This window comes from Protopterus annectens, chromosome 8.part0 (assembly GCF_019279795.1).
Source record: "Protopterus annectens isolate FY-2018-M chromosome 8.part0, PAN1.0, whole genome shotgun sequence".
Classification (NCBI taxonomy): Eukaryota; Metazoa; Chordata; order Ceratodontiformes; family Protopteridae; genus Protopterus; species Protopterus annectens.
The window spans coordinates 392,946,417-392,969,583 of record NC_056741.1 but is presented as its reverse complement, the minus strand read 5'-3'; the positions used below and the strand labels follow the sequence as shown (position 1 = coordinate 392,969,583).

At 40.4% G+C, this 23,167-nt stretch overlaps 1 protein-coding gene across 1 annotated transcript in view; it reads right to left on the bottom strand.

The window, feature by feature from the left end:
• The window catches only part of SV2A (synaptic vesicle glycoprotein 2A), a 1,331,300-nt gene that overhangs the window by 319,394 nt on the left and 988,739 nt on the right, over window positions 1-23,167 (bottom strand). The window lies entirely within an intron of this gene.

Below are 23,167 nucleotides of genomic sequence, written 5' to 3'. Positions count from 1 at the left end.
TCTTACTCTAAATGTCAGGCATGGTATCTGTACTCTGCATATCATCTCACAAAACAAATGCAGAAATGCAACTGAAGAGCAACACTTTACAATTAGTGCGGTTATGGCTAATTACATATGTGCAAGACACACATGAGTAAAATAGTAATGAACATTACTCAGAATACGAGCCAAGGGGTGTTTCCCATCTTCTTTAACCTTTCAGTCTGCTAACTGATGTATGTTTGCAACATAGTTATTCTTAAGTCTAGGCCAGTACATCTTAAAATTACTAACAAAATGACATCCTTCATCTGATGTCCTGGCTATTAATACTAACCAAGACAACAGTATGGATTTATTATGCTGTTAAGACCAGTCACCCCCTCATATATTAGTTATGGAACATTATTGATTTCTTGACGGGATGAACTTGCCTTTTAAATCTTGCAGACTGCTCTGAAGAGGATGCAGCAGCACTTAACGAAAGGATTGTAGTGAATACCACTTATTTTGATCTTAATGAAGCTTCTGATGCATTCTACATACGGGAATAAGTGTCAAATTAAAAGCATTATATATGGATTTATAAAGTAAACTGGTTAGCAAAAGAAAACAATAAGCTAGGGTGTAGGGTTACCTGTGTATCCTGATATGTTTTACCAGTGATGTTCTACAGGTCTCTGTACTGAATCATTTATTCTTAGAATATTTTCTTAGATATAACTTAAATATAAAAGTGACAACTTTGATATATATGACTTATTATTATTATTTCACATTAGCAGATTAACCTAGTGCCTTGCTATTTTAAAATATTAATATATATATATATTCATGACCAAATCTGTAAAATCACATAACTTAGCTGGTGACTCTCTGTTCACTAATACTGTAGGTAGGACTTGGAATACACTACCAACTGATATCACTCTAATCTCCTCCTTACCACTCTTCAAACAAAGAATCAAACTGTACTTCCAAAACCACTGGCTGTGTTCCTGCAGGACTCCTGACTAACCTTCTACACTTTCCCCACTCTATTATAACTATATACTTTGCTAACTAGCTACTAGCTGTGTTCCTGCAGGACTCCTGACTAACCTTCTACACTCTCCCACTCTACTATAACTATATACTATGCTTACTAGCTATATACACTATTTCCCTTTCTTGCCCCATTGCTCTACTTTTTTGCTCTGCCTCTCTCCTCCTTTTCTCTCCCCGTGCTCTTTTCCATCTTCCTACCTCATCTCCTTACTAGACTACTGTTTCTCACTCTTTCTCTCTCTTGTATTACTACATTAATCCCTTTAAATCTCCTGCTTTACCTCTTTCTCTTTGACTGATTATTGAAAACTAATTGCTAATCTATAGATGATTTAATGTTATGCTACTATTGACCTAGTATAAAAACTGTAAGTGCCTTAGGTATTTGTTCCTATTACCTAATGTATATTCATATTTACTTAAAATGCTTTTATATGTCTCTTAATGTTGATCAATGTGTGGAGTTTTCTCCCGGGCCTCTGCTGAAAATGGACCTGTATCCAGCCAGATTAGCCCGGTTAACAAATGTAAAATAAATAAAATAATAAATATATATATATATATATATATATATATATATATATATATATATATATATATATATATATAAAATCATATTGCTAGGATGTAACAACATAAGCCAGCTGTTCATTCAGATAATAACAGTAATGCTGTAATAAGTTAATTGCCATTTTAGAACAAATCTCTATGACACAGTAATATATATTCCCCAAATGGTCAGGATACCCCTTCTTAGCAGCCCCAAGTTGTGATCAAATTAACAAGTTTTATCACTGCTGATACATATTTCAATATTTACTATATACAGCTGCTCTTCACAGCAATGAATATATCATATTTTATTAAGCCTACAGTTTGAATACCAAGTACTTAATTTTAGTAGGTCCATCCATCCGTAACCCCTTTTCCCATATTTGCACATGGGGGTCAAGGTGTCACTTCAACAGTGACAACCATCAAGAGCAAAGGTTTACACTGCCAAGTGGCTAGCCCTGCCACAGTAATTCTTGCACACACACTCACACCTATGGGCAATTTAGAGTGTGCAATCCACCTACTACATGTCTTTGGAATGTGGGAGGAAACCATACCACCTGGAGAAAACCCGTGTGAACACAGGGAGGACATGCAGACTCCACACAAAAGACACCCCAGCCGAGGATTGAACTGATGAACCTTTTGCTGGAAGGCAACCACACTATGTGTTGCACCACTGTGCCACCCTCATAATTTTAATAAGTCATATGTCGATAATAACTACATACAATGTTATTATGTACAGTTATGTGATGTTATGGCTGATACAATACTGACACAACAAAGGTATTAAAGAATAGCATTATTGTGTATATGCCAGCCACAAAACAATACAACAGAGTTAGTACTAGACATTTATCTTTATATAACAGCCCCTGAGGGGAGACTGAAACACTCAGTTTCATCTCATACTTGTACCCAGCCCTTTTGAGATGTTATTACCAAGCAGCAGCACATATCCTTTTGTGGCATACCACCAGCACGTTTCCAGTTGTTGCCTTTAGTGTGATTTAGTACTATAGATGCAGCTTTCATTATTACAGTAAATATTAATAAATTCTTGCAAGGCATAATTCTAATTCACAGCTGTCACATTCATGAAGGTCTCGGAAGAAATGGTTACACTGTATATTTTGAGTGAGATGTAACACTGTATGTCTTAATCACATGCTTGGAACTGTTTGTTATTGTTTGCAACCATATATTGATATTATCTTCTTATGAACATATATGGCTAAAACTATAAAAGAAAATAGTTAATTTTGAAACGCAAAGTAAACATGAAATTTCCTGTAAGGAAGCCCGTATTTACTGTAATATTTCAACAATCATTTCTATAACTATCATTACATTTCAGTACCCCACTTGGGCATTGCTGACAAACCCAAGAGGTTAGGTACAAACCCACGCCATCCGGTGGATAGCCAATTGGCTCACAGATAGGACCCAGGAAGTAAGGAATCAGGAGTCCACCTCTACAAAGAGGCCAATCACAAGTGGAATCCCACAGGGATTGGTCCTTGAACCGCTCCTTTTTGGCACTTACTTCTCTGAAGTCAAGGCCACTGTCAGTGGTCTCTGGCTGACTAAATTTGCATATGATTGTAAATTAGGAGCTGTCATTGAATCCCACACTGACACTCCAGAAAGGGCTGACACAGACAAACAACTGGTATCAGAGCCACGGACTAAAACTAAATACCAAGAAATGCATAATAGTATCCCTTAGGAAGTCATCCACCCCTGGTAACTATCATATTGGCAACACACCCCTTAGAGTTGACCCAGTAGTCAGGGACTTGGGGATATACATAGACAGTAATATAGCTTTTGACCATCACTTGTCTACAGTAGTGAAGAAATCTTTCTATGTTGAGCAACTTATAAACAAAGGTATGGCAACTAGGTCCAAGGAAGTCATTGTTCAACTGTATTCAGCATTCATCAGCCTATCATTGAGTACAGTGCCCCATTTGGTATGTACCTAACCAGGCATATTCAACAACTGGAACATCCACAGAGGTTCCTCACTAAAAGAATACAAAGCATAAGTAAAATGTCCTGTGCAGACCACCTCAAGGTCTTATCCCGGTATTCTGTCTCCTACAGGCTTTTGAGGGAAGATCTATGCCTGACATATAGGGCATTGCCAGACCCCACTCTGATGGACTTTGTGCATATCCACAAAACAAACAGCACCAGAATTACCTGTTGTAAAGACTTAAACCTTGCCTGTGATATAAATAGGACCTGCTGGAGAGACAGGTATGTATTCCAGAGGCTACCCCATCTCTGGAATAGTCTCCACATCCATATGAAGCAGAGCTCCTCCCTAATCCAATTCAGTGGTAACTTGGACAATTGGATGAGGAACAGGAAATTCATCCCTGGTTTGGCACCTATGTCTATAATGGACACAGAAAACCTGTAAATGGTTCATTTCCCAGGCCTCTGCTTGTAAATGTTTCATCTTCCAAGCCTCTGCTTACACTTATCAAAGGTAACAGAACTTGTCAGAGATTTGGGATGCATGGCTAAGCTTAAAAGGTCCTTGTGATCATTAGCCTAGTAAACATTTATTTTTTTATTTATTTTTTATTTTACATTTGTTGACCGGGCTAGTCTAGCTGAATATATTTCCATTTTCAGTAGAGGCCCGGGGAGAAAAGCTCCACACAGATATACAAAAGTATAAAAATATTGTTACATGGTAAATAAAGGATTAATAAACAAAAATAAAACAGGTAGTTATTACATTCTAGATATAAAAACACTTAAGAAAAGTAGAAGTAAACAAAATATTGCTTAAAAAAGCTAAAACAGATATAATACAGTAAGAGTTATGTACAATAGTTCAGATCAGGCAGAAGGATTTAAACAATAAGTTGATTAGAGTTTAAATAGTGTCAGTCTTATTTACAAGACTAAGCATTTAAATGTTTGGAAGTCTGGTTAGAAGAGGTAGAAACGGGGTGAAGAGGGTGGTTAGTCAGGGTTACTACAAGGGCATAGCCAGTGCATTTGGAGGTGTTTTTTAAGTTTTTGTTTAAAGAGTGGCAAGGATGTAATTAGAGTTAGTTCATTGGGTAACAGGTTCCAGTTTTTTCCTGCTGTGTTGGTAAACAGAGAGTCACCAGCTGTATTATTAGACTTTGTTAAGCTAGCAAGGAGTTTGCTAGAAGAACATAGGGAGTTCAGATTATTATATGGGATTAAGAGTTTTGAGAGTATCGGGGTATTATTGGGTTGGTAAAATATCTTGTGGGCAATTATAAGTTGGGGGATTATTAGATGGTTTTGGAATTCCAGCCAGTCTAGTTGCCTAAGATTAGAACAGTGGTGGGTTCAGAAGGGATTGTCAGTAGCGAATCTGGCAATATTATTATAGGAAGTTGCTAATTTGTTAAGGTTAGTTTTCTTAAGGTTGGTAAATATAGGTGAAGCATACAGAAGGGTTGAGATTAGACGGGAGTGAGCGATCTTGGGTCTGGCTGTTGAGGTTAAAAAAGGTTTTATTCTATATAAGGAGCCTATTTTTCTGTTGACTATTTTAATGGTGTTGTTTATATGGTAATCAAATGAGAGATTATTATCAATGGTTATTCCTAAACGTTTAGTGGTAGAGTCTGGGAAAATAACAGTGCCATTATTTGAAGAGATTGAGAAATCTAAGGGGGAGGACCTAGTAGTGGGTGTGAAGAGAAGGAGTTTTGTTTTTTTGGCATTAAGACGGAGGCAATGTTTGGTAAACCATGTTTCTACAGTGTTGAAAACATTTTGAGTAAGAGAATATAGTTCTGATGGAGAGGTTGCTGAGCATATTAGTGTGGAATCATCTGCATATTGAATACAGGTGACTTGAGGAATTGCTACATGGAGATCATTAATAAATAATGAGAAAAGAAGTGGTCCAAGAATGGAGCCCTGAGGGACCCCGATGGTGACAGGTAAAAAGGATGAAATTTGATTTTCCCAGAGGACTGCCTTTTGCCTGTTGCTGAGGTATGATCTAAACCATTTAACGCCCAGAGAATCAAAGGAAAGAGATTCAAGAATATTGATTAAGAGGGTATGGTTAACCATGTCAAAAGCTTTAGAGAGGTCAATAAAGAGTGCAGAAGAGAGGATGTTTTTGTTGCAGTTTCTATTGATGGTATCTATGAAGGATAGAAGGGCAGTAGTGGTACTATGTGATCGCCTAAAGCCATGTTGACAGTTTGCTATTAAGTTATGTAGAGAGAGAGAGATGATGTAAAAGTTGTTGGCGAATGCATTTTTCCATAATTTTTGCTAAGGGTGATAAGAGAGCAATTGGCCGATAGTTAGAGTACTCATTAGAGTTCCCACCTTTATGTAAGGGGATAATGTGGGAGATTTTCCAAATATCTGGGATGGTTCCTTCTTGGATTGTCCTATTTATAAGGATAGATATAGGGTAGGCAATTACTTTGGCTGCTTTTTGGAGATATTGGGAAGGAAGTTGGTCAGCAGATGGAGTACATGGCTTAAGTTTTTGAATAAATTTATAGATGAGAAAAGTAGAGATGGGTTGTTTGAATTTAGAGAAAGAGTGTGGTAAGTCGATGGGAAGGCTGGAGTTTTCTGAGATAAGCTGACTAGCTAGAGATTGTATAGTCTCAGTGAAGAAAGAGTTAAAGGTATTGGCAGTTTGATGGGGAGTATTTGGATCTGCATCAAGTGGGGTGGGTGTTCGGGAGTTACCTGGGGAAAGGAGCTTATTAATGCAAGACCAGAACTTTTGAAGATTATTTTGATGTGTTTGTTGAAGTTTACAGTAGTAGTTTTTTTATCTGTAAGTATTGCCTTTTTTGTACTATTTCTAAGCTGCCTAAAATGTAGATGATCAGAGCTATTTCTATAAGATCTCCATTTAGCCCAGACTTTGTTCCTAAGTAGAATTTGATTTCTAGTTTCATTCGAAAGCCATGGGGCTGGGTTAGACCTCATTCTAATGGAACATTTAGGAGCATGCTTATCCAGGATAGATAAGAATGTAGTGTTAAAATACTTTACTGCCTCTTCAAGTGGAAGGGATTTTAAAGGGTTCCAGTTGCATGCTCTGATCTCAATTTGAAATAATTCTGCGTTAAAGTGTTTGGTAGAGCGTGCTATCCTAAAGGTTGGGGGGGTTTGGAAAGTCTTTCTTTTCTCTTGTGATGTAGATCAAAGAATGATCACTTACATCATCTGTCAGGGTTCCTACTTTGTAAGTTTGTTTCACTTTGTTTATGAGTATCCAGTCTAAGGTACTCTCTTTTTTGTTAGGTTTGTTAATTCTTGTTGTAGAGGTTATAGTTTGGGTAAATCCATGGAGGTTAAAATGACAGGTAGGATTTTCAGCACTAACACTTTTCCAGTCAATGTTAAAGTCGCCTAGTATTATTGTTTCTTGGGGGTAAATAGAAGGCACCCAGCTAAGAAAAGCCTCTATTGTAGTTATATTATTTCCGGGTGGTATGTAAATGCAGATAATGTATAAAGATTTGTTTGCGTTGATTTGAAGCTTAGTAATGAGGACTTCTGCGTTGCTATCCTGGGTTGGATTAGATGGTAGGGTAGAGGTGTGAAGTCCATTTTTAAATAGAATCGCTACTCCACCACCTTTACGTTTTGTTCGGTTTTGTCTCACTATATTATAGCCTTGGGGAATAATTTCATTGTCTTTAGTTTCTGGTTTCAACTAAGTCTCAGTGAGGCAGAGAATATCAAAGGAGTGAATATCTAGGAGGGCATGAAGGTGAGCTACTTTATTATTGATGTGTGAATCTATAAAAATTACATATTTTATAGCATTAGAAGAAGAAGAAGAACCACAAAATGAAAGAACAATAATCCCTGGGATTCAGAAAGGCTTAGTTCAGAAGGTTTTCACATAATGCAAAAGCTTTGAGTTTTAACCCCTAGGGAGTCCAAAGAAAGGACAGCAGTTTTGCAGGAGAAAGTGCATGCTAATGTGGCAGTACCTAATGCTGATTAGTCATTTGTTGGCCTCTTGAAATGACCATGGCTCCTAATTTGCCCAGATAGGTAAAATTCTACTTTAAGAGGAAAAGTGAGCATGTGTAAAATCATGGCGGTTACCCATTCTCACCTATGGGAGCACTCATGATGTAGGTATATTTACAGAATATGTGGGTAGAGAGGTGTTGGTGTGTTTATGTGTGTCTGTGCATGTCTGTAGGGGCATGAATTCGGTAGTGTGTGTATGTGTGTGTGTGTGTGTGTGTGTGTGTGTGTGTGTGTGTGTGTGTGTGTGTGTGTGTGTGTGTGTATCTGTGTGAACGTGTTCCTTCTTGTGTCACTAAGGGATTAACTAGGGTATTAACATCCTGGATATGCATATGTGTGTGTCTGTGTGTGTGTATATAGGTAAGGCTGAGTACTTCAGTGCATGTGATTGAGTATTTGAGTGTCGGAGAAGTGAATGTCACTGTGGGGGGGGGGGGGTCTGGCAGAGTCTGTGTGTGGGTGTGGGTGAAAATCTGATAATATGGCCGTTCTCATTGTGGCCATGCCCATCTCTAAATAACATTTGCTTGCTGTTGCACTATTTGAATAACCTATGCTGGGCACTTAGCACTAATTGTGAACATTCCTTTGAAACCTATGGAATGTGTTCAGTTAGAAGAGTGACAACATACAAGAAGATCTTTATTGAAAAAGGATAGACCTGAGAACAAAACAGACTTAGATAGAAATATTAGTACTTGAACAGTTCGTATTAGACTACTAGAGACAAAAATGTGTCCCAAAGGATCCTCATACTATGGAATAGGCTCCCCATCCACATAAAACAGAGTTCACCCCTAACCCTAATCAAAGAAAACCTTGATAACCAGATAGAAAATCATAAATTTACCCTCAATTTGACCCCATGTCCCCTATGGGCATAGGCCATCAATAAGAAAAGTATTACCCTAACTAACACCCTCCCTACAAATCCTTAGCTACCTTCCTACTAACATGTACCCCGTATGATACTTGGGACCCAAATGGTTTGGAGAGTGTGGCTAGGCTTGTAATGGCCAAAGTGGTAATTAGTGTAGTTACAGCCTATGAACCTATAAAGTGATGCTTCAGCTACTAGGGAGAACATTAGCGAGTTCAGGTCTGACAGTACAGACTTTGATTCAAAGACATAGTAATCAGACAATAATGAGGTCTTTTTTATTGCAGCTATCACATTTTCTACCAGCTGTGCTAATTGACAAACCCATGTTGGGCAATTAGCATGAATGGTTAGCATTTCAGTGAATTCTAGTGTAAATATAAATATTTAAAAAGCTAAAGAAAATCTCTCATAAATTTCACTTGATTATGCTGACTTTCAATCTCGTTTAAGCTTGTTATAAGGCAGCAATACAGTCAACAGCTATCTAATAATTTAAAAAATAAACAAATACATCAGATATTTAGCATAATTATTCTGGTAACCTAATTCAATGGAATAAAATAAATCAATCAGTCAATCAATAAATAAATAAATAAAATATCCTATTTGAAAAACCTCTATTGACATCTCTAAATTCAACTGTTCTTTTTTCAACTACCCTATAAGTAAAGTCTTTCTTATGGAATATCTTTTAAAAGTCTCAAAAACGTACTGGATGCAGTTTGAATGTGTGAGTCTCATAAAAATGAGTTTTACAGTTTTGATCACTAAAGTGCAAAAGATGTGTAGTAAGTACCTACTATTGTTATTTCTGTGCCTGAAAAGGGTCTTGTTTGTCTAGATGCCAGCATGACTTTAATGTATATAAAACATTGTTTTACTGCACTTTTGTAATAAACTAGAGTATTTAGCTTTGAAGTGAACTAATATTGATTCCATGTATTTTTTTACTGTTTATAGAATAAGTTTGGAAATTTACAGTTTTGTCCATTTTGTTTATTATACACACTTGAGAACTGTTGGAGAATATGCCCTTTTCCCGACATTGTCTGATCTCAAAGTTAGTATAAATAATTAGCAAGGAATAAAAGGCAAATGCTTGTCATCTCCCTAGGTTTTCATGATGAGCTAGAATAACTGCTTGGATCTGCCACTTCAACGTGCTTAAAATAGGAATCAAAATGAAAACTGCTGTAAATTCCAGGAAGTTATTCATCTGAAAGCTTTGTCAGGTATATTAGTAATTAATGTACTCAAATTAATATTTGTAAAACATCGATAACAATTGATATGAGACAAAGATCCACAGTATGCCTGAAAAGGGTTAGAAATGTTTATAAAGCATGGCAATTCAATAATGTCATGTCAAATCCAAGACATCTGCAGGCTAGCGGGAAGGTTGTGTGCATGAGTCAAACTGTAAATGATATTCCAAAGCAGTGTGATGCATATGGCAGCCACGGTGGTGCAGTGGATAGCAATGCCACCTCACAGCAAGAGGTTCTTGAGTTCAATCCTTGGCTGGGGTGCCTTCTGTGCGGAGTCTGCATGTCCTCCCTGTGGTTGCTTGGGTTTCCTCCGGGTGTTCTGGTTTCCTCCCACATCCCAAAGACATGCGGGTAGGTGGATTGGATACTCTAAAATTGGCCCTAGGCATGAGTGCGTGTGTGCCTTCTATGGAAGGTTGGGTGCCAGGCTGGCAACTCAACACCATAGAATGCCACTGCCAATCATGAGCAGACAGGTGATCTGCTGTGGTGACCCCTAACCAGGAAAAGCCGAAAGAAGAAGAAGTGTGATGCATCGGATCACCTTCATTTCGTCGACAGTTAATTTCACTGATACTCAACTCAGCAGGCCCAATTCACCGACACTCATTTTGTCAAAAATGATATGTGGCCTATTCCCCACTGTTGAGTGATCCTGGAGTTAGAATATATAGCAAGGGGGAGTGTGTGGGGGTAAAGCCCCCCCACATAGTGGGATTCTATAATGGTTTGTTGGTAATAGTTATTCATTGCACTTGTAAGAATGCATCTGTATACTGTAAAACATTTATGATATGTGGGGGGCTTCACCCCCCCACACCCCCCTTACTATATATTCTAACTCCAGGGTTGCTCTATAGTGGGGAATAGGCCATATATCATTTTTGACAAAATGAGTGTCGGTGAAATGAAGTGTTGGTGAATTGGGCCTGCTGACTTGGTTGTCGGTGAAATGAACTGTCGACGAAATGAAGGTGACTTGATGCATCATGTCAAATGAGCTGTTACTCAACAATACTAAAGTACAGGAATACTTCACTGCAAGCAATATACTGTCTCATTCACAGTTTACTGATAGAACGAAGGCTGAGGTCAAATATGCCAAAATCACTTTCATTGTAAAAGCAGAATGCAGGCAACAGAGCTTTTACAGAGAAGAAGGCTAGAACAGAAATAGATTTACACACAGACCTTTTTATTGCTTGAGGAATAAGAAATGGTTAGAGTGGTTATAGATAAGAACATACATCAAAAGTGGGAGATCCAAGCAATTATTCTTGCTCATCAAGAAAACCCAGTGAGATGATGAGCATTTGTACAGATGCATCAGTTCCCAACTCCCATGACTCAATAGACATAGTGCAGTAATAAAAGTATGACTCAGTTTGTAAATGTATACACTGTAGAATACTAATAAATTTTGATGTCACAGACTATGCCTTTAAGAGTTAGAAGCATTCTGGAATATGAGTCATGTGACAAAGAGGGGTTTAGCACTTGTGAGCAAAGGTTTAATGAAGAAGCAGCTCTGATTCTGTGTACCTCATATTGCATTTGGCTTATACTCCTCAGCCTGAATTACTGCTCTGATATATGTATTCCTTTTTGGGATAAGAGCAGGTCTTCATTTTGGGTGTATATCTACACATCAAATGCTGAAAAGTTCGAATAGCAAAACCTCGAACTTGAAAGATCGAAGACTGAAAATATTGAAGCCGTGGAACATCTAATTCTTTCCCAGGGAAAGAATTTGGTGGGCCGTTTCCACAGTTTTGCTATTTCCTCCACTGTGGTGCGATCTCGGAGTTGGTATATTTAAGTGGGGGGGCAGCCCCCCACATTAGAAATAGTTTGTAGTGTTCATGTGTTTCTCGTTTTGCACTGGAACAGCGATTTTTTTTCCCAGGGAAAAAAAAATCGCTATTCTCAGTCTTTGAGGTTTTCATGTTTCATAGTTTTGGGTTCGATGTTGTAACATTCGAAGTTTTGACACTTCGATGTTATAATATAGACCCTTCATTTTCCCACTGAGCAATATTTATAAACAAACTCTGAGGTTCCAAATTTCACCGTCCTAAAATGAAAAATGCACAATTTCAGCATGTGAAGGGCAAAGTACATTTAGCAGTCAAAAGGAAAATAAAGTAAAAAAAAAAAAGTAAAATAAAGTCCAGTCATGATCAGGTCTGACAGCAACTAAGCAGACTATAACTTTGGGACATGCATATTTAGAGCTGTACAGAGCAATATGGTTAAAAAGTTTCAGACAAACTTTTAATAAGGGCTAAGCAACATCAACTATTTTTTGTTCCACTCTCAAACAACTTCCCAATCAACCTATATGATATAGTGTCAAAGGCTTTCCTGAAATACAATGTATTATGTGTACTGGATTCCCTTTATCCACCTCAGTAATGATGCCATCTCAAAACTGGAAAAAACTGTGCTTTTAACACTTCTCCTGAATGAACTCCAGATATTGTTTATTTGTTAAGCCAATTAATATTCAGTAATTTCAGAAGTGTGTCTTGAAAATATTTTCCTTATTTTTTTCTGGTATAGAACTATTGACCATAAGGCCTACTGTAGGCTGACTTTTCCTTAGAACACCTTTTTCCAAGAATACCCTCTATTCATCTTCCAGTTCTGCAGCATCCCTGCTGTTTGCAAGTAGATACTGCATAGTTCCACCAGTGACCCATAAAGCACTACTGCTAACTCATTAAATATCCTGAAAGGCATCTTTTTTAACTCTGGTGTTTTATTTTCCTAAATATTTGACTTAAGGATATACTACTTCATTGAGAGGGCAGTAGAGCACTAGCATGTACTGTATGAAGCAGATGTGCAATATGACACCTCTGGGGATTCATAACTGTTTGGTGCATGGCAAAAAGAAAGGACTGAACCAGAATATGGAAGGGATAACAGCAGCACAGGGGCAAACACAACTCTTGGATGGATATCATAGCTTGTGCATCTTCATATGGTTCATAGGTTTATAGGACAATACTAGGCTATTGGCCTGGCGACCCTTGTAAGCCTAGCCAAGTATTTCACCCATGTTCCCACAAAGTCAGCACCTGTTTTCCCTCTCCAGCAGGGACAGAGATGGGATCCCAGGAATATATTTTCTGTTTTCCCATCCAGTTGTCCAGCTTACTCTTAAAGAGGGCCAGTAAAGTACTCTGCTTAACATGGAGAGGAAGTCTATTCCACAGATGGGGGAGTTGTGGGGACACAAATCTATCTGGCCGACAAGATCTATTAATGTCACAGACCAGGTTGAGACCTTACGTGTGGGTTGCATGAGGGGAATTTGACTTACGGATATGCAGCAAATCCATCAAGGCTGAGTCTGAGATGGCTTTGTATGCCAGACACAGGTCACCTCTGAGCAGTCTGTATGAGACTGAGTAAAGGGACAGGGCTTTTAGCCTATCTGTATAGGACAGGTATTTGAGACCCTGGATTTTCCTGGTCAGGAACTTCTGTGGTCTCTCCAACTGCTGCATGTGCTTGGTAGGTACATGCTGAAGGGGGCACTATATTCGTTAATGGGTCTGATAAGGGAGGAGTACAGGAATGTTATGACCTCCTTGTTCCTGGATGAAATATCCTTACTTATGAGGTGGGTCATGTAGAAAGCCTTCCGTACAACGGAGGCAACATGGTGGTCAAAAATCAGGTTGCTATCAACCTGGGTGCCCAAGTCCCTCATGACTGATTGTGTTTTTAGTATGTTGTTATTAATGTGGTAATTAGTAGGGACACCATTTTCCCCAATGAGGAGAATGATGCATTTCTTGGCATTCAGTATGACGCCATGCTTCTGGCACCAGTCATTAGTTTGGTTAAGGCCCTCTTGGAGGATGTTCACATCACTTGGGGAATTTATGACAGTGCCCAGATTGCAGTCATCTGCAAACTTGGTCTGCCACAGACCACTGGTTTTGGCATGCATCTTAGAAAAATGTATCCCAAACAGTAGAGGCCCCAAGACTGATCCTTGGGTTACACCGCTTGTTACGGGTCTACTACTAGAGGTGGCTTCCCCTATTTTGACTGAGTGGGTTCAATCAGTGCGCCAGTTAGCTACCCATCTGGTAACATATGGGTTGATGCCTAGCTGGGAGAGTTTATCTATTATGCCCGAGTGGGGAATAGTGTTGAAGGCTTTGGCTATGTCAAGGTAGGTGGTGTGCACTGTCTTGCCCTCATCCATGGCTTTGGTGACTGTTTCGAAGAAGGCAACCACGTTTAACAGGCATGATCTCCCTTTGACAAAACCAAACTGTATGGGATCAAGTGTTTTGAGGTTGCCAATGTCCTTGTTTATAAGGTCCATGATAACGCATTCCATGGCCTTGCAGATCAGGCTAGTTAGGCTGATGGGCCTATAATTGCCTGGGTTGGTAGATGCTCCACCTTTGTGCAGAGGGATGAGAGTGGCTGTCCTCCATTCTGCTGGGATGAAGCAGGTGTACAGGGTTTGGTTGAATAGGATGCATAATGGTTCTGAGAGCTCTTGCCTGAGTTCGTGTAGGATACAGCCAGGGATGTTGTCGGGTCCCATGGAGGCTGTATATTTTGCCTTGGAGAGGACATTAATAACCTGCTCCCTGGTGATGAGGGGGCAGGTGCTGGGGATGCCCTGGTTTACTGATGGGGGGACTGGGGGGTTACGTTTTCATTGAACTTGTCTGCCAGCAGGTTGGCTATATCTATGGCATTTGTGTATGTGGTATTCTTGACCACCAATTCAGAGCAGATTTAGGAGTTACCGTTGAGATTGTGGACATATGCAAAGAAGGCCTTGTGATTGTCCTTAGTGAATGTGGCCAATTTGGACTCAAAGTTAGCCTTAGAGGATTTCACCAATTACCTTATATGCTTGTTCAAACAAAGGAGAGATTGCTTCCAGCTTGGCACCTGCTTCATCCTGGTCCTGGACAGCAATTTTTTTCCTTTTATTATAGAGTCTGTTTATTGCTGCTGTCCACCAGACAGGTTTACTCTTCCTTGAGGAAGATGATTTGGTCCTGTCAGGTATTGCTGAGTCCATGCAGCTATATAGGTGCTCAAATAGTTTTTTTGGAATAGGCTTGGATATTAGTGCTTGATTCAACTGAAGGGATGGTGGCTGTGAAGCTACTTATATCTGCTCTCAGGAGGGTGTAGTCAGCTATGGAAAAGTTTTTTTGTTCAACCCTTACAATGGGGGGGGGGGGGTCAGGGGAGATGGTGACTTCGAAAGTGATTTGTTTATGGTCGGATCTTACCAAGGAGGATGACACTGTAGGGGTGCTATAGTGGCTGCTCATGTTGGTTAGTATGAGGTCAAGGATATTTTCACCTCTTGTAGGGGTGCCAACCAGCTGATCCAATGCATTGTCATTGATGAAGTTGAGGAATCTCTGGGCATTCATGTTTAAGCTAGAATAGGTCTTCCACTCTATGGTTGGGTAGTTAACGTCATCTAGGATCAGAGTTGTTGTTTGTCTTTCGGCTTTTTTTCGGTAAGGGGTCGCCACAGCAGAACTCCGGTCCGCTAATGATTGGCAGTAGATTTTTATGAAATGCCGAGGTGCCAGCTCGATGCCCAACCTTCAGAGAAAGCATGCCCATTTACGCACACATGTCTTTCGAACGCTACCCAACCGCGGGGAGGACATGCAGATTCCACACAGAAGGCACTCCCAAGCCACACCGAGAATCGAACTGGAGAACCTCTTGCTGTGAGGTAACAATGCTACCGCCGGACTACTGCGGCATTGTTGCCTAGGATCAGAGTAGAGGATTGAATTGAATCTTGAAGGATTCAAGTCAGTCCAGATAGGTGGAGGGGGCCTCCTGAGTCATGATTTGGGGTCTGTAGCTAGCTATGATTTGAATAGGTGTTTTTTCAACAGTTAACTGCACCTGGAGTGTCTCCTGTGCGTCATATTGTTTAACCAGCCTGGAGGTGTGTATGTCTTTGATAAATATTGAAACTGCACCTCCTTTGGCTTTGTAGACCTCTGTTTGGGGTCTAAAAGTATTGTAGGACAAGTAACCTGGTAAGGCTGGGGTGCTCTTCATAGCTCTGAACCAGGTTTCAGTGACTGCACAAATATCAGCATCTTCCAGGGTGTGGAATGCTTGCAATGAGTGCAGTTTCATGTTTGGACTTCTAGCGTTTAGCAGCATGACCTTTAAATTTTGTTTAGAAGTATTTTTCACGTTGGTAATTTTGTCCTCATGACTTTGCCTAAAAAAGGCACTTTGGGGGAGGCAAGAGCCTTTGCTAGAAGCCTGAAGCCCAGGGGAGACAGATGAAGGGCATCTCTGGCAAAGCATCGTGGTCTGTCAATCATGTCCTCCCAAGCTGTCAGGTACTGGATCCCCTTGGACTGATGCTAGAAACTAAGCCAATTGTTAAAGCCAATCATTTTCTGTTTGCACTGAGGCATCATTCTGGGTGATGGTATGATGCTAACCAAGTAAGAAACAAACCACGTCAGCAAAAAAAGAGTATCCAACGACTCACGAACTGAGGGCAAAAGGAATTTATTTCATTAAATGTTAAATGTGCTTTCGTTGCTCGCAGTGTGACTGCAACTTCTTCCAAAAAAGTATCAAACCACCAAACAATTTATTTCATTAAACTGAAAACTCAAATTAGTTAATAATACAATTGTGGTGGGTTAAAGTGGTGGTATATTTAGTTAAATAACTAAAAAAAAACTATTTAAAATTTATTTATATATAATATATAATATATATATATACAAATACACTTTAAACATATACTTTATATATATATATATATATTTTACTTTAACTATCAAATAAGCGTATATTTTGCTATAAAGAAATAAACTGGGACTCATATTCAGCGAGATCAAACCTACTAGCTGCATATATTATCAATGTATATATGTAACTGTAATAACAACTGTAAAGTTGAACAATTGACAGAGTCATAACAGTACCTGTTGTTGAGAGACTTGAGTGCATGAGTGATATGGCAGATTCTAGCACCTGGCAAGCAACTTACCGTGACTTTCCCCTTATCTAGCCTGGTGAGGGGCACATCTGTGTGTCTCACGATAGAGTACCCCATGAGTAGTATGTTGGGTTTGTGGCTGGGCCTTACAGCTGTGAGACACATGCATGTGTACTATGTGTGGTTCTTGGTGGTGGGTTGTGATGTGCATGTGTGCTTTTGCCTTGGAGGTTTCTTTTGTTTAGATATGTTCTTGTTGAGAACCTCCACATATGTAGGAATGTACTGCACAGGTGTGGGTGGTGTTAGAAGTGTGGTGTTCATGCAGACAACCTTCTCAGTGCTAGATGTACTGGCTTGTGATCGAGACTGCAAGGATTCTAAGTTCTTAATGTAATTGCATCTCTCACATATTGTGTTCCTAGGTGGTAGAAGAAGAGAGTTGACTGTGTACATGAGGCAGATGCTACACTGTCGCAGGATGCCCAAATCAACAAGATTAGCAGGAGAAACCACAGGAAATTCTCCATCCATGGTTGTCAGTATCTGAGGAAGAGAGGTAAAGGATGGTAGAGAGGGTACTGTCAGAACAGAGTACCTATAAGTATGAGTATGGCTGGATAAAATCACAGTTGCAAATGAGAGTGACAGTTACACAAGAGTACTGGTAAGGGAAAAAAATGCAACTGAGATACCTGGCAATGGGATAAAACAGTGCAGCGGCAGTGCACAATGAGCAAGCAACAGCAACAGCCTGCAAACACAGGGTTTAAATACCAGAAAAGATGGAAGAATCTAGAAGCTCGAATTACTACCCAATCCTACTAGCCCATGCTCTTTCAACCAATCGTGCTAGAGAAGATCAGGCAATCCTGATACTCTCACTAACAGCGAAGACAAGACAATATCAGCAGAAGATGACTGCCAGAAACACAGGAAACTCAACAAACAAAACAACCAGGCCTGGATAACAGCAGGCCTCTATCCAGACTATGATACCTGACTAGAACACAGACACCTCACAAAAATGCACAGACAGAGCACTCACAAACAGAAAATATAACCCTCAGTATGAAAAAGCAGTTTACAGTTAAGTAATTCAATAAAAAATACAATTACAGTAATGAAACACTATCTAGCAATGAAACTACAGTTAAAACAGTATAAAACAGTACAAAAATGCAGTGAAACAGTAAAAAAAGAAGCAATGAAATAAATGTAAGAAAAAAACTTATTCTGCTCTTGGAGTCTCAGGGAATTTCTGCTTTGTCACAGTGATGAATCACCATTCTTCAGCCTGGTAAAAACAAGCACAGCCCCCTGCAGACACAGGGTTTAAATACCAATAAAGATGGAAGAATCTAGAACCTCAAATTACTACCCAATCCTGCTAGTCCCTGCTCTTTCGACTAATCACTCATGCTAGAGAAGGTCAGGCAACCCTGTTACTCTCACTAACAGCAAAGACAAGACACTATCAGCAGAAGATGGCTGCCAGAAACACAGGAAACTCAACAAACAAAACAACCAGGCCTGGATAACAGCAGGCCTCTATCCAGACTATGCTACCTGACTAGAACACAGAAACCTCACAAAAATGCACAGAAAAGCACAGATAGAGCACTTACAAACAGAAAGTTTGAGCTTCATAATTTTATATCCACTACAAGTTGATTAGTAGTGATACTACTATAATATAACAGTCACACTTACTGACTGTGTTCAAAATTAAGACAATGTTTTTCTTACCCTTTGTGTATATAAGCTCCGTTGCATGAGTAGTAGTTTCATATAAATGCTAAAAGACCTCTGATAAAATGAGTAATATCTTGTAATCTTGGGTATATCTCCAGTTGGTCCACATCTTTCTTTTCTCTGACTTCATACATGAAAGTTAGCAATACTGTGTGCCCCCATCCCCTTAAATACTTTTACATAATTTTAAGATGAAAAAGGAGAAACTTGGAACCTTGCTTAGAAAAAACAACTGACCTGTCAGAAAGTGCTAAACTGTTTTCTTAGCACATTTCAAAGTCGCACTGGTATTTTGATATAAATTTAACACTCATCATGCCTTTCCTTGTGACGTAGTCCTTATGTCCAGGACTGCAGCCTGCTCTGCTAAATATTGAGTCTTTGAGCACTACAGAGGTTAGATGGCTTAGTTACTATCTTCTACTATATTTTTACTTTGACACATTTTGCGCAGAGCCGACTTCACACAGCTAGTGTTCAACTCTTACCAATCATTTCCCAACAATACAAATTTGTTAGTTTAATTAGACTCAGAATGAATCCATTTCTTATATTATGTCTATAGGGCTGGGTGCTGCAGTGGTCCAGTGGTTGTGTTGTTGCCTCACAGCAGGAGGTTGGCATAATGGTTATGGTGTTTACCTTATATACACAAGGTGCAGGGTTTGATTCTCACATGGGGCAATTAGCTAGACTTAAAATGTTCCTTAAGAGCACTTAGCCTAACACTAACCTATGACTACATTAACATCTTAAAGCTGCATTTTTATAACCAACCACTTAAGTTAAATGTGTACTTGAAGCCCATAAAAGCACAGGATCATTATAATATTTTAGATTATTAGAATCCATTTCTCTCTCTCTGTTCTTTTCTTATTGTACTGACATTACTAAGATTCTTGTTAGGATTCTGATATTCTCACTAAAGTTCCTGCATGTTTTAATACTACCATTGTGGCTGATGTAATTTTCCATGTGTTTTCATGTACCGTGCAATTAGATTCACAAACATCTTCAATTAAGCATTAATTAGTTACTAGATGGAGAAGAAAAAGCAGGTTATGCTAGTCATTAATTCATATGCACAGAGAATGTGCATGTGCCCGCATGCTTGTGTGTGTGTTTCTGTTTAGGGCAGGGCATTGTCTAGCTGTGGTCAGAAACGAATACTAATTGTATATTTTTCTGTTATTGTTCTACCAAAATCATGACTGAAAGAGTGAACAACAAGGGCTGCATGCTTTACTAAGATTATTTGGGAGGAGGTAGTGGATATAAGGGACAGGATTTATATTTGTTCTGAAGAGACTTGACATGGAAGTAAAGTGTTAGAAGTCAAGAAAGCCAGAGCATATGATTATTACACACTAAATCTGCACTAAAGGAGGAGTTTGGTTTAGAAAATTGGTGTGCCTTTCTTTGTGTGTATACAGTACATGCTACAGCATAGTGTAACTGCTAAATGAATCTACTCACATCTGTAGAAGAAATGAGTACTCTTGATGTGGAAAAGTGTGCGAAGCATATCTAATAAACAAAAAGCCATACTGACCAGATCAAGCAGTCCCCAATAAATACTTCAAATGCTGTAATAATAAATCAGTTTTATGATGTAAAGTAACAAAAGTGCTTAGAAGTCTATCAATCCTATAAATATTCCCCCGGATTCCCAAAAGCGTGCAAGGTGTGCATGATTAGTCATCATCATCGTCTTTCGGTTGTTCCCGTTAGGGGTCGCCACAGCGGATCATCTGTTTCCATTTCTTCCTGTCCTCTGCATCATGCTCTTTCACACCAACCGCCTGCATGTCCTCTCTCACCACATCCATAAACCTCATCTTAGGCCTTCCTCTTTTCCTCTTACCTGGCAGCTCCATCCTTAGCATCCTTTTCCTAATATACCCAGCATCCCTTCTCAGCACATGTCCAAACCAACGCAATCTCACCTCTCTTGCTTTGTCTCCAAACTGTCCAACCTGAGCTGACCCTCTAATATACTGATTCCTAATCCTGTCCATCCTAGTCACACCCAGTGCAAATCTTAACATCTTTAACTCTGCCACATCCAGCTCTGACTCCTGTCTTTTCAACAATGCTACAGTCTCCAACCCATATAACATAGCTGGTCTCACTACCCTCTTGTAGACCTTCCCTTTCACTCTTATTGGTACCCGTCTGTCACAAATCACTCCTGACACTCTTCTCCACCCATTCCACCCTGCCTGTACTCTCTTCTTCACCTCTCTTCCACACTCACCATTACTCTGAACTGTTGATCCCAAGTACTTAAACTCATCCACCATTACCAACTCTACTCCCTGCATCCTCAAAATGCCTCTACCCTCCCTTTCATTTACACACATATATTCTGTTTTAGCCCTGCTGACCTTCATTCCTCTCCTCTCTAAAGCATATCTCCACCTCTCCAGGGTCTCCTCAACCTGGTCCCTACTCTCACTACATATCACAATGTCATCTGCAAACATCATAGTCCATGATTAGTGTAAGAGGTAATTTTGCCAGTATGGAGGCCGAGCAATCCACGTACATGGCCGTTTGACATGCACGAGCGCTCTAGCACTAGTGCTGCACGTTTGCAGCCCCAGTATGTAAATTACCCCATTTGCAGGTGAAAACCATGCTAATGAGGTAAATCTGCCATCCAGGAAGCTGGAATCAGGGTGTGCAGGACTACCGTAATATGTAGAAATGTACAAGGTTAGTAACCGAGTACAGATCTGCAAAATCCAAACCGGGGACATGACAGCACCAAATTAAGGTGGCATATCATTGAGGAAGCATGCCAATGGCCAAGTATAACACTATTGGCATTGCAAACAAAGAAAATGTCCAAAATACAACTTTTATATTATTACCGCCGATCACGGCTGGTTAAGCATAAGGCAGCGTCGCGCAAACGGGATTGGTGGGAAAAGAAGAAAATAAACCCAAAGCAAGCATTCCAACTAAAATCAGTATTCTGCCATGCAAATCAATGGCAGGCAAAAGACAACCCGGCCAGTGAATAGTGGTTGCTAAGGGGGGAGGCGCAGTGTGACACATGTAACTATGCATTAGTAGGCAATCCTATGCAAATGAGAGGAAGGATAGTGAATCCCAGTTTCCACCAGCATGTGAGGCAGGTCCCAACAGTGTAAGAGTATGAACAGGCGAGTGCAAGACTAGGAGGTAGGTGACATCATGGGTAGGTGTCAGGCATACTGTCAGTGGATTGGAGCCCTGTGGCTCGGGGTTGCACCCAGCTTAGCACAGGGAAGCCAGGGGGTGTGTCTAAACCTGCCCAACACGTATGACAAAGTGTAAGCGGGTGAGCGCGCCATGCACCAGGATCTACAGGAAGATAAAGGAAGTGAAACCATGAAATAGCAGCAGTGTGCACACTGGAGTACACCGATTGTGTGGCGCGCCCCCAGGCTGAAACAGAAGGGCAATGGGAAGGGAAAGCAGCATTAGGAAGGTAATCAAGGGGTACTAGGTTCACTGCCAGGTGAAACGTATTGGAACCAGCCAATTACACAGGCAGCAGCCCAGCCCAGAACACCACTATAAACTATGCAAACACCTACCCCTCTGGTTTTTCCCACACCCTACACCACCGGTGTAAACAAGCGGGTAACTTTTAACACTCAGAACAGCAAAATGTTAGGGGCTGCAATAGCTATCATACAACTTGTGGAAGAGGCTGAGGGTGGTGAGGATGTGAATGCTGCCGACCAACCCACAGTGAGGAGATGAAGAAGAGTGTACAGACCCAGGGTAACCTACTAAGGGATACATGAGCTGGAGATAGTGGAGCACTACAGGGTGGACAGGGACCTCCTACAGCAAATTGTTGAGCTGTGCCGGCCATACCTGACACACAGAACTAACAGAGGGGAACCCATCCCAGTGGAAACTAAGGTATGTGTAGGCCTAAGAATACTAGCTACAGGTACCTTCCAAAGGCCAACTTTGGATATGATGAGGATTTCACAGGCATCAGCATCCAGGGTACTCCTGCCATGGCAGCACATGTCGGTGAGCACGTATATTTCCCCCTCACCTGTGAGGTGTTGGTCAGCAATATGCATCTCTTCCACCAAATAGCAGATTACCCTGAGGTAGTAGGTGCAATAGACTGCACACACATATGCATCAAAGCACCACCCGGTGAGCAGGGTAGGGTCTAAATCAACCGCAAGGGCTTCCCCTCCATCAACTGCCAGGTTGTGTGCAATGCCCAGGGCATAATACTGAATGTGTGTGCTGGCTGCCCTGGAAGTTATCACGATTCCTACATCTGGCATCGGACGCAGCTGTACCAGAAATTTGTCAATGGGGACATCCCACACGGTCACCTAGTTGGGGATGCTGGATATGCATTGGAGCCGTGGCTGATGACACCCATCAGAAATGCACACACACCCGAACAAGAACTCCATAATGAGGCACACGCACAAACAAGAATCATAATAGAGCGTGTGTTTGGGATGCTCAAGTCATGGATCCAGTGTCTGTACACATCCGGTGGAGCCTTGCAGTACTCACCAACTACATGTACCCAAATCATCCTTGTATGTGCCATGCTACACAATATGATCCTGCAGAAACAGCTGCAGCAGGAGCAGCAAGGGGCAGGGCCACACAGCCCTCCAC